The sequence below is a fragment of the Rhipicephalus microplus genome, chromosome 5 (genome assembly GCF_043290135.1).
Source record: "Rhipicephalus microplus isolate Deutch F79 chromosome 5, USDA_Rmic, whole genome shotgun sequence".
NCBI classification, from domain to species: Eukaryota; Metazoa; Arthropoda; class Arachnida; order Ixodida; family Ixodidae; genus Rhipicephalus; species Rhipicephalus microplus.
The window spans coordinates 40838572-40851942 of record NC_134704.1 but is presented as its reverse complement, the minus strand read 5'-3'; the positions used below and the strand labels follow the sequence as shown (position 1 = coordinate 40851942).

The 13371-nt window shown below is 48.9% G+C and overlaps 1 protein-coding gene across 4 annotated transcripts in view; it reads right to left on the bottom strand.

Moving 5' to 3' along the window:
* Window positions 1-13371, bottom strand: part of LOC119174679 (uncharacterized) — a 129829-nt gene that overhangs the window by 25919 nt on the left and 90539 nt on the right. The window lies entirely within an intron of this gene.

Below are 13371 nucleotides of genomic sequence, written 5' to 3'. Positions count from 1 at the left end.
GCCCAAGTTCCACGTGGTCTTCGCGGCCTGCTGGCACCTGGCAGCTGTTGATGAGTCAACCCTGCACCGGGACGGCGACGGACGCGGACAATCTGGAAAAACCACGTCGCCGGCTCCTCTTGACACAAAAGTCGTTGGCCAAGCTTTTGTCAGCCGCCGAGAGCAACACTCCGAAGCAGCGTCGACCCAGCAGCTGTACGGGGTATTCTGCCTTGCTTGAGTCAACCTGGCTGCATCAGGGAGCGACTTTGCGCATGGGATTCCACGTCATCTCGCTGTGGTGCCACGCTGCCGCGTGGGGTCTCCCTCACCAAACAGCGAACTGGGCATGTCTTGCCCTTTCCTAGGTTCAGAGGGAGGCGGTGTTTGGCTTTCCCTCTTCGGGGACGGAGAGGAAGACGACGATCTCATTGGAGTATCCTGCGCATAAATTTTCTTTGCAAGGGATCTTGGGAAGGCGGACGATGTATAAAAACGCTAGCGCAGAGGCGCTCGTGTGTGATTCTCTTTTCATGTTGTACCACGCTACCATGTAAATACTGTATATAAACATTTTTTTTCTCCTTCTCCGGCTTCTCTACTCGTCCTCTCCGGGGACTCGGATGGCCCGAGTCCGCACCACGCTACCCAAAGGCGCAACAGTGGCTGGCAGCTTATGGGATTCGCCTGCGTCGGCTGCATCGAAGTGGTGAGTGCCGCGTGTTTGCTCTTCTTTTCGCCAGACTCGTTAGCGCAGATGGTCGGTAACGTGGTAGGGTGATTTTGGTAAATTTTGATTCGCAGACCAAGAATTGGGTGGCTCGTGGGCAAAATTACCTTAGAAGAGAAACGGTGTGCATATCTAAGATGGAGAAGTTTAAGGTCCAAGAACTCCTCGAAATTTGTCAGGAGCTGAATATTTCGGTCGGCTCGGTTAAAAGAAAACAACAAATTTTGGAGCACTTGGGAAAAGAGGAAGTGAGTTTAGAAGAGGCCATTGAGGCCAGAGAAACCATTTTGGCAAAGAAAGAGGAGCGTGAGCGCTTAGCCCGTGAACAAAGAGAGGAGGAAATAAGGAGGGATCGCGAGGATAAAGAACATGAAATCCGTCTGAAAGAACTGGAGCTTCGTATGTCCGTGGGAAATCAAAATTCAGGGGGTGGAGAATCAAAGATAAAGGATCTAATCCACACCTTCAAGGCGGGTGACGACATTGCATTATACCTCGTGCATTTTGAGCGAGCATGCGAAAATGCAGGGTTTAGTAGGGAGACTTGGCCACAAAAACTGATATGCGTACTACCAGGCGAAGTGTCCGATGTTATCGCAAGAATGAATAAAGAGGACTCCGAGGTGTATGACAGGGTAAAGGCTGCATTGCTACGAAAATGTCGCCTATCGACAGAGGCTTTCCGCCTGCGGTTCAGGCACTCTAAGAGGGGCAACGAATCTCATTCAGACTATGCCTACCAAATTAGAGCCAACTTTGAAGAGTGGCTCAAAAGCGCGCAAGTCTATGGCAACCATGACAAGGTCATTGAGTTGATGGTACTTGAGCAGTTTTACCGGGGAATTCCCGAGGAGGTAAGGCTTTGGGTGCAGGATAGGATGAAAGACGTAGACATGAACAGGGCAGCAGAACTCGCCGAAGATTACTGCTCACGCCGTAGTCTCCGCAATACACCACGAACTTCGGAAAAAAATGAAAAGGTAGAAAGCTGGTCGGGAAACCAGGGACGCAAGAGGTTTGCAAGAAATAACTGGAAACCCGAAAATTCCAAGTTATTAGACAATCAGCAGGGAAAGGACAGTGAGGGGACTAAGGCGGCACCTTCATCAGGTTCAAAGGCGCCTGGTGACATAGCGCATGCGTTAGAAGCGCGGAAGCCAGTTGTTTGCTACAGCTGCGGAGAAAAGGGCCACATGGCCAGGAGCTGTAAGAGGCACATGGCATTTGCCACAATTCAGGAGTCAGAGGATAGCTTAAAGCTGTTGAAGCCTTACATGAGGACACTCTCAGTGAACGGCCGAATGTGTAGGGTATTGAGGGACTCGGCGGCCACAATGGATGTAGCGCATCCAAGTTGCGTATCTTCCGAAGACTATATAGGAGAGTGTGCCTGGATTCGGCAAGTGGCAGAAAAGCAAAGCGTCTGCCTACCGATAGCGAGGGTTGTAATCGAGGGCCCTTTCGGCCAATTGTGTACGGAAGCAGCAATTTCAGCCAACCTTCCGGAGCACTTCCCTTACCTATTTTCAAATAAGTCTGAGGAAATGTTAAAAACACGTGGAGAATCATTTGCCACCGAAATAGCTTGCATGGCCCTTACCCGTTCGAAGGCGCGCGAGCTGACGCAACAGCTGAGCAGCTCACCCTCTGGGGAACAGACGTCCGAGGGCAGTGTAGGAAAACCTGAGGTAGTTGCGACGGAAAATGAGTCTGCCATGCGAGTTGTCGAGACGGAAACTGGGGCTATGGTCGACAACAGCGAGGAAATATCTCTAACGCCCGAAAACGAGGACTTGGTGACAGGCTCGGTGTTAACACCCGCGTCCACCAGTTGGTGTCAGCTAGCCAGAACCGACCGTGCAACGCTAGTGGTCGATCAAAAGGCGGATCTCGCACTCTCTATGCTGCTAGATGCCATACATAAGGAAGGTAACTCTAGGAAGAACGTTTCGTTCTACACCCAAAACGAGGTGTTGCATCGCAGGTATGAGAACGCTAAAGGGCGGGTCTACAACCAAGTGGTAGTTCCACTAAAATACCGGCGGAACATTCTCGACCTGGCCCACAGCAACGCCTGGGCGGGCCACTTAGGTATAAAGAAAACGAAAGCTAAGCTGGCTCAGGAGTTCTACTGGCCCGGGTGCTGGAAGGATGTAGAGATGTTTGTCCGTGGATGCGACACTTGTCAGCGGATAGGAAAATCAACAGACAAATGGAAGGCACCAATGAAACTAGTGCCAATAGTCACAGAACCCTTCCGTCGGCTCGTGATTGACATCGTGGGGCCTCTGCCTCCATCTAAATCAGGATATCGGTACGTCCTGACCGCGCTGTGCGTTGCCACCAAGTTCCCGGAGGCAATCGCACTGAAAGAGTTGAGTTCAGTATGCGTGGTGGACGCATTGTTGTCTATTTTTTCTCGGGTGGGTTTTCCCTCGGAGATACAGTGTGACAACGGAAGTGTGTTCACAAGCTGCCTTACGACTACATTCCTAGAACGCTGCGGGATAAAAATCGCGCATAGCTCTATTCACCATCCACAGTCGAACCCTGTGGAACGCATGCACTCGGTCATGAAACGCGTTTTGCGAGCTTTGTGCTTTGAGCATAAAAGTGACTGGGAGGGGTGTATACCAGCTGCGATGTTTTCTCTGAGGTCGGCCCCACACGAGAGTACGGGTTTTAGTCCGGCTGAACTTGTCTACGGCAGGAACTTGAGAGGTCCGCTGCACTTAATACGAGAGTCATGGACTGGATATGGGGAGGACCCTAATGTGGTTTCCTATGTACTGGATTTATTGGGGCGACTGGGGACTACACGCGAAGTGGTGGAGAGCAACATGCGCGCAGCACAGGCGCTTTCCAAGGCCCGTTACGATAAGTCAGCTCGAAAGCGAGTCTTTAGAGTGGGCGATGAGGTGATGCTGTTGTGCCCTTCAAGAAAAAACAAGCTGGACGTACAATGGGAGGGACCAGCGACAGTGTTGTCAGTGCTTTCAGACACCAACTACGAGGTAAAGTGGGGCCGGAAATGCCCCAAAGTGTATCACAGTAACCTAATGAAACCCTACATGCGACGAAAAGCAGTAGTAAACCTTGCACTCAATGTTCCTGAGGATGAGGGCGCGGAAATCCTTTGTCTTTCCGATAGCACGGTCAGCAGCACATTGTCCGATAGGGTAGACACAGGGAACACCCTAAGTAAGGCTCAAGAGGAAGATTTAGAGCTTTTAGTACAGGAATTCGCTACCGTTTTCTCCGAGAAGCCAGGCAAAACGGATGTGATTAAGCACGACATTGAGCTGACGGTTAACAAGCCGATCAGCTGTAAGCCGTATCGGGTGTCACCTAGACAGAGAGAGATACTAGAGGCCGAAATTCGCCGCATGATCGACCTAGGTGTTATCATCGAAGCAGACAGTGATTTCACCTCGCCTTTGATTTTGGTTGAGATTCCGGGCCGTGATCCAAGGCCATGCGTGGACTATCGCCGCCTGAACTCTGTAACAGTCGACCAGACTTACCCTATTCCTAACATTGAAGAGAGGGTAGAGACAGTGTCTAAGGCGAAATACATTTCTACGTTAGACCTTGTTAGGGGGTATTGGCAGGTCCCTTTGACAGAGCGCGCGAGTCGATACGCTGCTTTTATCTCACCCCTGGGCACTTTTCGTCCTTTGATGATGAGCTTTGGGCTCAAGAACGCGCCGTATTGTTTCAGCCGCCTGATGGATAAGGTTCTCCACGGGCTCGAGAAATTTGCGCTGCCTTACCTAGACGATGTGGCGATATTTTCGGACAAATGGGAAGACCATGTTGAACACCTTCGGATGGTTTTGGAACGGGTCAAAAATGCAGGTCTTACGGTAAAGAGAGAGAAATGTCATTTGGGCTGTGCTGAAGTAAGCTATTTAGGGCACATTGTAGGAAATGGGCGTCGTCGACCGTCCGAACTCAAGGTAGCCGCGGTGGTCGGTTATCGTCGTCCCAGCACTAAGACCGAGATGAGAGCATTCCTCGGCCTCACAGGTTACTATCAGCATTACGTCCCGAATTACTCCGAGATTGCCAGCCCTTTGACAGATAGTTTACGCAAGACCGAACCTGTGAACATTCAATGGGACTCTAAAAGGGAAGACGCTTTTCAGAAGCTGAAGCACGCATTGAGTGAGAAACCCGTCTTGAGGGCACCGGATTTTGCAAAACCTTTCACTATTCAGTGTGATGCAAGCGAACGCGGTTTAGGAGCAGTGCTATGTCAGACGGACCAGAGTGGAGAGGAGCGGCCGGTTTTGTATTTGAGTCGCAAATTGAGCAGCAGGGAAGAGGCTTATAGCACTTCGGAAAAAGAATGTGCTTGCATTGTTTGGGCCGTACGAAAACTAGGCTGCTATGTTGCTGGCTCTAAGTTTATTATAGAAACTGATCACTCTCCACTAACCTGGTTACACCAAATGTCACCTAAGAATGGTCGTTTGCTCAGATGGAGCATAGCACTGCAGCAGCACAATTTCGAGGTGCGCTACAAGAGAGGTGGCCTTCATACAAATGCAGACGCCCTAAGTCGAGCGTTTTGACTCGTCAAAAGACGCGGAAGGTTTGTTTGATTTTTTTTGTTTACCTTTACCTAGTTTATGTGTACTTTTTTTTTTCCAATGTGTTACAGTGAGGGCGTAGAGAAATTTTTCACTGACTCCCTCGTTGTCCCGAGCTCTACAGTTTGCTTGTTTAGCTTGATTATAATGTTATCTCGATTCCAAATGGAGTTACGTATGAAAGAGTTACTGGACACTTGTCCCGATTGGTATGCACATTGTTTCCTTGAGCTTAAGTTATTAAGATAAGATGTTTGCTTTGTAAAATCGGAGGCCTGGCGATGAGAGTGGCGTGCACGCGGTGCTTGTCGCATTGTGTGTGGCTGACAAAGGTCGTTTCTTGGAGCTTGTCACCCACTTTTCACCGAAGCGGGGCGCAGAGGCCAGCTCTTGGAGCATTCCAGTTTGACCAGGCCCTTCGAGAAAGCAAGAGCCTTGCCGGAACGTCGCCGACATCGACCCGGCCGAGCTGCAGGGAACAACTCGACCTCCCGATGTATCATCTGGCGGCGGGGGTGCTGTTGTGCCTCGCCCAAGTTCCACGTGGTCTTCGCGGCCTGCTGGCACCTGGCAGCTGTTGATGAGTCAACCCTGCACCGGGACGGCGACGGACGCGGACAATCTGGAAAAACCACGTCGCCGGCTCCTCTTGACACAAAAGTCGTTGGCCAAGCTTTTGTCAGCCGCCGAGAGCAACACTCCGAAGCAGCGTCGACCCAGCAGCTGTACGGGGTATTCTGCCTTGCTTGAGTCAACCTGGCTGCATCAGGGAGCGACTTTGCGCATGGGATTCCACGTCATCTCGCTGTGGTGCCACGCTGCCGCGTGGGGTCTCCCTCACCAAACAGCGAACTGGGCATGTCTTGCCCTTTCCTAGGTTCAGAGGGAGGCGGTGTTTGGCTTTCCCTCTTCGGGGACGGAGAGGAAGACGACGATCTCATTGGAGTATCCTGCGCATAAATTTTCTTTGCAAGGGATCTTGGGAAGGCGGACGATGTATAAAAACGCTAGCGCAGAGGCGCTCGTGTGTGATTCTCTTTTCATGTTGTACCACGCTACCATGTAAATACTGTATATAAACATTTTTTTTCTCCTTCTCCGGCTTCTCTACTCGTCCTCTCCGGGGACTCGGATGGCCCGAGTCCGCACCACGCTACCCAAAGGCGCAACAATAGCGAGGAGAGAGACGAGCGAGGGCCTCTTTCGGGCCATCTAACGCGGCTACGTGTTCGTTGTAGATTCGCGCACAACAGAAGCCACTGCGTCGTGCTCACTACCGGGATGCAGAAATTAGGGGACTTTTTTTCCCTCTTCTAACCTCTACCACCACAACAGCAACAGTACAACTGAACTTCGACCTCTGGTTGGTTCATTCACGCATAAGGATCGCGCGACCAAGTTACAACATGAATCGCTTTGAGTCGCGTTTTTGGTTCGCCGGTCGCAAATGGTCACGCGACAGGTGCGAATCGCAAGTGTGAATGATACTGGCGAGAAGAACGATATTCAGTGTATTATTGCAATCACATCATTTAACCATATGGTGTAGTAGCGCAAATTCACGGGGACAAAAAGGACAAGAAAACACGACACTCGCTACACTCGCAACTAATTTTTATTTCAGAAGCAGCACTTCATATATAACCCATAACCCTAGCGACACAGAAAAGAACTACGAACACTGAATCATCGCCAACAGAAGCTTTTGCGCAGACTCAAGCGATAGTACACGGCAGTTACGCTTAGACACTTTAAGATGACATAACTAAAACAGCCCTGGGTAACATCAAGTGTCTAAGCGTAACTGCCGTGTACTATCGCTTGAGTCTGCGCAAAAGCTTCTGTTGGCGATGATTCAGTGTTCGTAGTTCTTTTCTGTGTCGCTAGGGTTATGGGTTATATATGAAGTGCTGCTTCTGAAATAAAAATTAGTTGCGAGTGTAGCGAGTGTCGTGTTTTCTTGTCCTTTTTGTCCCCGTGAATTTGCGCTACTACACCATATGGTTAAATGATGTCTTACCAACTAGCCCAGCTCTCAACCCTATTGCAATCACAGTTTCACAACACCGAAAACGTCACTCTTACCGCGAGAAAACGCACGAAAAGAAAACGCGGGTAGCGCCGTTACCTTCGGTTTCCCGCAACAAACGTCGTGACGTCATAGATTTCGACGGCGTCTACATACGCCGTTCCCAGTCGATCAAAATGAGGCGCCGCGCATTGTCCTTTGAGGGGGCTACAGACTTTACAAAGTTTCCTGAAGTTATACAGAACTCCACCAAGAAACAAAAAAATACGTTCTGAAATCCGTGACGTCACGTGCGCAGATATCGGCGCAAAATTAAAAAATAAAACTCTGACCGTGATTTTTTTATAGTATCAAACCTATGGTGATGAAATTAACAAAGTAAGAGTTCGCAGAGTACAATTCATCAATCAAGATGGACTCATTGTTTCACGATGGTCTCCATTTAACAGAAGGTGTTATTTATAACGCATCTCATAATATCTACTGCACAGCAAGAAGGTTCCTATTCGTAAGTTATGAAGGAAAAAAAAAGCAAGAAAGACAGGCCTCGTTTCCTCGACGACATCCCAAGTCACTCGGGGGGGGGTCACACGAGGAAGGGAGGGTGCAGACGACAACGGGCGCGTTATTTCCGACTCCAGGAGGCGCACGTTTTTAACCCCAAGTTTTCCCCAGACGTTCTCTACGCGAGCACTAAAATACTCCGCAGGGACCGCTTTGTCGCCGAAGTCCAAGGTTACGCAAGCGTGCCTTTTTTCGTGTCTCGCCAAGAAGAAGAATGGCCGCAGTTGCCTCTGCGAAGGAGGATTTGAGGACCAGCGTTGAACACCCGCGGTTCGACGATACAGACTATAATGGGCTGTAAACGTATGATTCTGGTTTATTTTATTTTATTTTTATTTTTTTATTTACAAGTACTGCTGTCCCATGCCTGGGACATTGCAGGAGCGGGTACAGAAAAATCAACAAAAGCACAGAAACAAAGAATAGTTTAGCGATAGCCTTCACGAAGAGATAAAATCACGAGCGGTGCCAGGATTTTTTCACTTGATGGGGTGAGGGGGGGGGGGGGGGGGCACTAATGACAAGTGAGTTCCTTCAGAGATGCTGGGAACATATGCGTTGTGTTTTGACTATGCTTGCTATTCGGCGGGAGGGGGGGGGGGGGGGACAAAAGGGGCAGGCGGAAATCCCTCCCTCCGTACCCTTTGCTGGTGCCGCCCCTGTTTACGACATTTTGCGCCCCTCCAACACCCGCCTTCCATTAGGTTAACGGCACATTGACGTGCTTCGTAGACGTCATCGCTTCATTTGCGTTTTTTTTTCATTCTTAAGTATGTTGTCCTTACAGGACTATGCCACGGAGTCAAAATTTTGACCCTGTGGTAGACTCCAAAAAGCAACACACTTCACAATAGATAAATGAAAAAAAAAGCAAAAATGAAGCGATGATGCGCTTCTGCATTTGGTCTCTTGCTATGCGGGAATAAAGATGAGAAGTGAGCGGTTCTTTGAACGCGACATCAGGAGCCTTCTGCGACGATTATCGTCCCCCCACCCTCAAAAATAAAAATAAAATCCCTGTGTGGCCATAGCTCTGCTTTTTAAACACTTACGGGATAGGTCAGACTGAGTAAAAGTATGGGGCAGAGTTTACGCCTTATATGTATGGTCAGCCCCATACGCGCCGCAAAATAATTCTGGCCTCATCACTTGGTCTTACTGTATTCAGCTATACACAATGTGCTGCAAATTTAGCCATTTCTATGTATGTTTTTTTTTATTATAACGAACTAATCAAGAGCTGGCGTGCATTCGCGCTTCGACATCTGCGCTTTGTTGCGCGTGCGGTGTGAGGGGGCTGAGATTTGAGCGAAGTCCGTTGGCGAAGCTAACTGACGCCCTTTACACTCTGCGCACAGAGGAGGAACGCATAACGCAGTATAATTGGGCGAGCCCGCTGGCCTGACGCTAATCGCAGCTGGCATTGAGGCAACACCTGTTTCTTACTCCGGCTGCTGCAGAGGGCTTCGCGACGTCAACGGACGCGACAGCGCTCTTTTGTGTATTCTTGCGTCCAGACAAGAACGGTGAATACATTGAAGAAGAATGGCGATTTGGGCTAGTTGGTTTGAATTCATGATAATAAGGGTTGCAGCGCGAGCACGAATGTGCTAGAAGAAACAGACGAAAGTCGAGGTACGGAAGGCAAAGAGGACAACACGAGCGCTGCTGTTGTCCTCTTTGCCTTCCGTACCTCGACTTTCGTCTGTTTCTTCAAGCACATTCGTGCTCGCGCTGCAACCCTTATGATCATGAACGGTGAAGACGCCCGTGTGGGCACGAGATGCGCGTGTGCACAGGTGAGCGCCCGGAGAGAGACCGCATTTTCCGCCGCATAATCCACTCGCTTTATGTCCGCAATGTTCGTTCGATTAAGAAAGAAAGAAAGAAAGGCATTGAAACGAATAAGAGTGGGACTGATCGATAAAGGAAGTGCGCATTAAAAAAAGAAAAAAAAAAGACGGCGCGATCATTGGAACGGTACTGCATAACGACGAAGTTGCTATAACAGCAAATATTCAACGTAATCTAACAGTTAGTCAGCATTAATAACGGTTAGCCAGCACTAATATTCAGAGTTCGTAAAACGCGAATAGCCCCGCCGCGGTGGTCTAGTGGCTAAGGTACTCGGCTGCTGACCCGCAGGTCGCGGGTTCGATTCCCGGCTGCGGCGGCTGCATTTCCGATGGAGGCGGAAATGTTGTAGGCCCGTGTACTCAGATTTGGGTGCACGTTAAAGAACCCCAGGTGGTCAATATTTCCGGAGCCCTCCACTACGGCGTCTCTCATAATCATATGGTGGTTTCGGGACGTTAAACCCCACAAATCAATCAATCAAAACGCGAATAAACTCTAGCATACCTTCGAGTTTAACAGGTGAGTAAAAAGAAGTGAACGGTCCCGCCTAAGACGATTCGAAGGCCGAAGCCCCCTTAGCCAGAGCACAAGGGGGGGGGGGGGGTCAGGACCCCCTTGACTACCTCATAATTTACGCCACTCTTAAGTTGACTCGACTCACTCGCACCCTACAATCGACTGCGAATTAGCAAAATTATGCTTTCGCATTCGAATCGTAAAAGGCAGACACATAAGGAATCATGTGACTTTTTTTGCCGACGTAGATTTATTAAAACAGTAATGTCTTAAAACACGAGAAAAAAAAAACGCGAGAACGGTTTCCCCGTTTGTGTTCTGTTTTCACACCGATGCGAACAAAAGAGGCAAGCAGAACACCCAAGCAGTATCTGAGCGTTCCACTACACTCGATGCAGCGGCGGATCCAGGAAGGGGCGATCGCCCCCCCCCCCCCCCCCCCCGCTCACTTCAGTGCTCGTAGTCTACTTCCTATTAGCTGTTAGGACAAATCAGTGCAAGCACTGTGAGCACACATCAACAGTGTTTACTATGTATGAAGGGTTTTGTCTACCACGCCCTTCTCTCCGGTGTCGCTCTAACCCCCTCCCCCCCGAAATGACTGGCTGGATGCTGACAAACGAAAAAAAAAATCGTAGTCTTTGCTACCGTTCCACACGAGACCGCAATGACCGCAGTGCGGTTATTGCAGCTCGACAGTACGTAGTTCATTGCAATACGACGCGCCAAGGGAATATGCGTAAGGGCTATACGGTGGTAAGGGCGAATACGCATAAAGCAGGCGCATCAAATGCGTCATCCAGCTCAATTGCCGCGGCTTTGGGAAAACCACAACGAGCCTCGCGGATGCGCCAATAAGAGCGTCACGGAACTCAGTGCAGTTGGATGAGACGAAGGAATTTCTTTTTTACCTTGGGTGCATGTCGGCGACTTCCGAACACTGCACCTAATAATATCTGAGGTTTCGCGTCCCAAAACTACTATACGATTACGAAAGACGCCGTGGTGGAGGGCTCCGGAAATTTAGACGATCTGCACGGGCCTCTGCCATTTTTCGCCTCCATCGAAATGCGACTGCCGCTGCCGGAATCGAACCCGCGACCTTCGGCTCAGCAGCGGAGCATCTTAGCCACTGATCTATCGCGGCGGACGGTTACAGAAACAAGAACATACAAAAACACTCTTGCAGTTATTCTTCAATAATAATAATAATAATAATAATAATAATAATAATAATAATAATAATAATAATAAAGGAAGAAGAAGAACTGAACTGCTCGAGTTTTACGTGCGAAAACCGCCAAATGATTATGACGGACGCCGTAATGGAAGTCTCCGGATTATTTCAGCACGCGGGCTTTGTTTGCAAAAGGACGCATCTTCCATCAATATGGAAGTCTTATTTTCGAGAACTCTGCTCGCGTTTCGTTTCGTATAGCCTCATGCATACTTGGTGGTGTATAGATAGATAACGATTTTAACGCGATGGCGTTAGAGAGCTCCTTTCGCCGAAGCTCTGCAGCGTGGGCGTCGTTGGTTTGCTAAAAATCGTCACCTTGTGTCCATGACTGAAAAACCTCTACATGCAAATAAAATAAATAATAAAAAAATCTGGGCTCGGGAGAGGATCGACACGCCGTTTGCTTGGCAAGCAGGTGTTCCTACCACACAGCCATGATGATTATTATTATTATGATGATGGTGGTGGTGGTGGTGATGATGATGATGATGACATAAAATTATTCTTCTTCTTTTTCGTTGTAGAGACCCCTATGTCATTTTTGATGTACATAATGTCTGGGAAAAGGCAATGAAAAAAAAAAGCCATGCAGCTGCTTGGAAATACAGTGCGAATAACTTCCTCTGCTTGTAAATGTAGCGAAAATAACTTTCTTAATTTACAAACACACGCGTCCTGTGCACAGGCTTCAGAATACAAAAGATAATGCCGCAGTAATATTACTTGGTACAAGCGTACATTGCCGTCGGACGTCTCAACATGTGATTATCATATATAGCGGGGCTTCCTGTTTGAAAGCCGGTCCCATTAGGAAATACACATACGTGGGTGCATAGCAAGTTCGAAAACATTTCACGCGCATTATTTTTCGTACTTTTAAGGGCATGCTACCCATAACCAGAATGGACTCATATATCTGAAAGTCTCCCTTTTTTTTTAATGATTACCCAGCGTATATGCTTTACCTGGTTCATCGACTGGCTCGATGCTCCAGGTACGCACACAAATACACACTCGCGCAAACAAATACGTACAAAAGAGTCATTCGTAAGGTTCCGTTAAGGTGTGTTTAGTGCTCGTGAACACCACCAGCGCTACAAGAGGATGTTATACAGACGCCATTTTTACCCCTTTACGAAAACAAGAAACGTGGCACACGTGAGGTCTCCAAGGTCGCTTGCCCGGGAACGCGCTTTCGACCGCCTGTCCGATTGTCTTTGCGCAAAGACACGGATGCGCCAAACGAGCTGGGAAACGGCGCATTGTTCTCAGCCATATATGTATTCCCTCCCTCGAGAGAGAGAGAGAGAGAGAGAGAGAGAGAGAGTCCACGAAAGTGGATTTCTCCCATGGCCGATGAAGATTTTTGTTATATACGCACTATGTATAGCATAACCACGAGGATGTTTCGGAGTGTTGTGGCATGTAAGGGACAGAAAAAAATGGGCCACGGAGGCTTTCTTTTTTTCTTTTTAATCCGCGTTAGACAGTGCAGGGCGATTCAGAAGGAGCATAGCAATTTTTTTTTCGGAGAGGGGATTCAACGATATTTTATGTACGTTCGTTCGCGCGTTTGTATGTGTGCGTGGATATATACGCAGGAAAAACTGAAAAATATTCAGGGGTGGGGGGGAACTTGAACCCCGTCCCCCTTGGCCACGCCCATTCAATTCGGTGCTTCACTCCAGCCGAGTACACACATCTACTATAGACAGAACACATATTGCTCGACGTCCCACGTAAGGTGCCTGCGCGTTTGATGCTGTTTCATGTCGGATTTAGCGATTTCTTCATTTCGCGTATTGCAACGATTCGTGCACCCATCGGTATTTCCTGATCAATAGAGGTGACCCCACGCCTG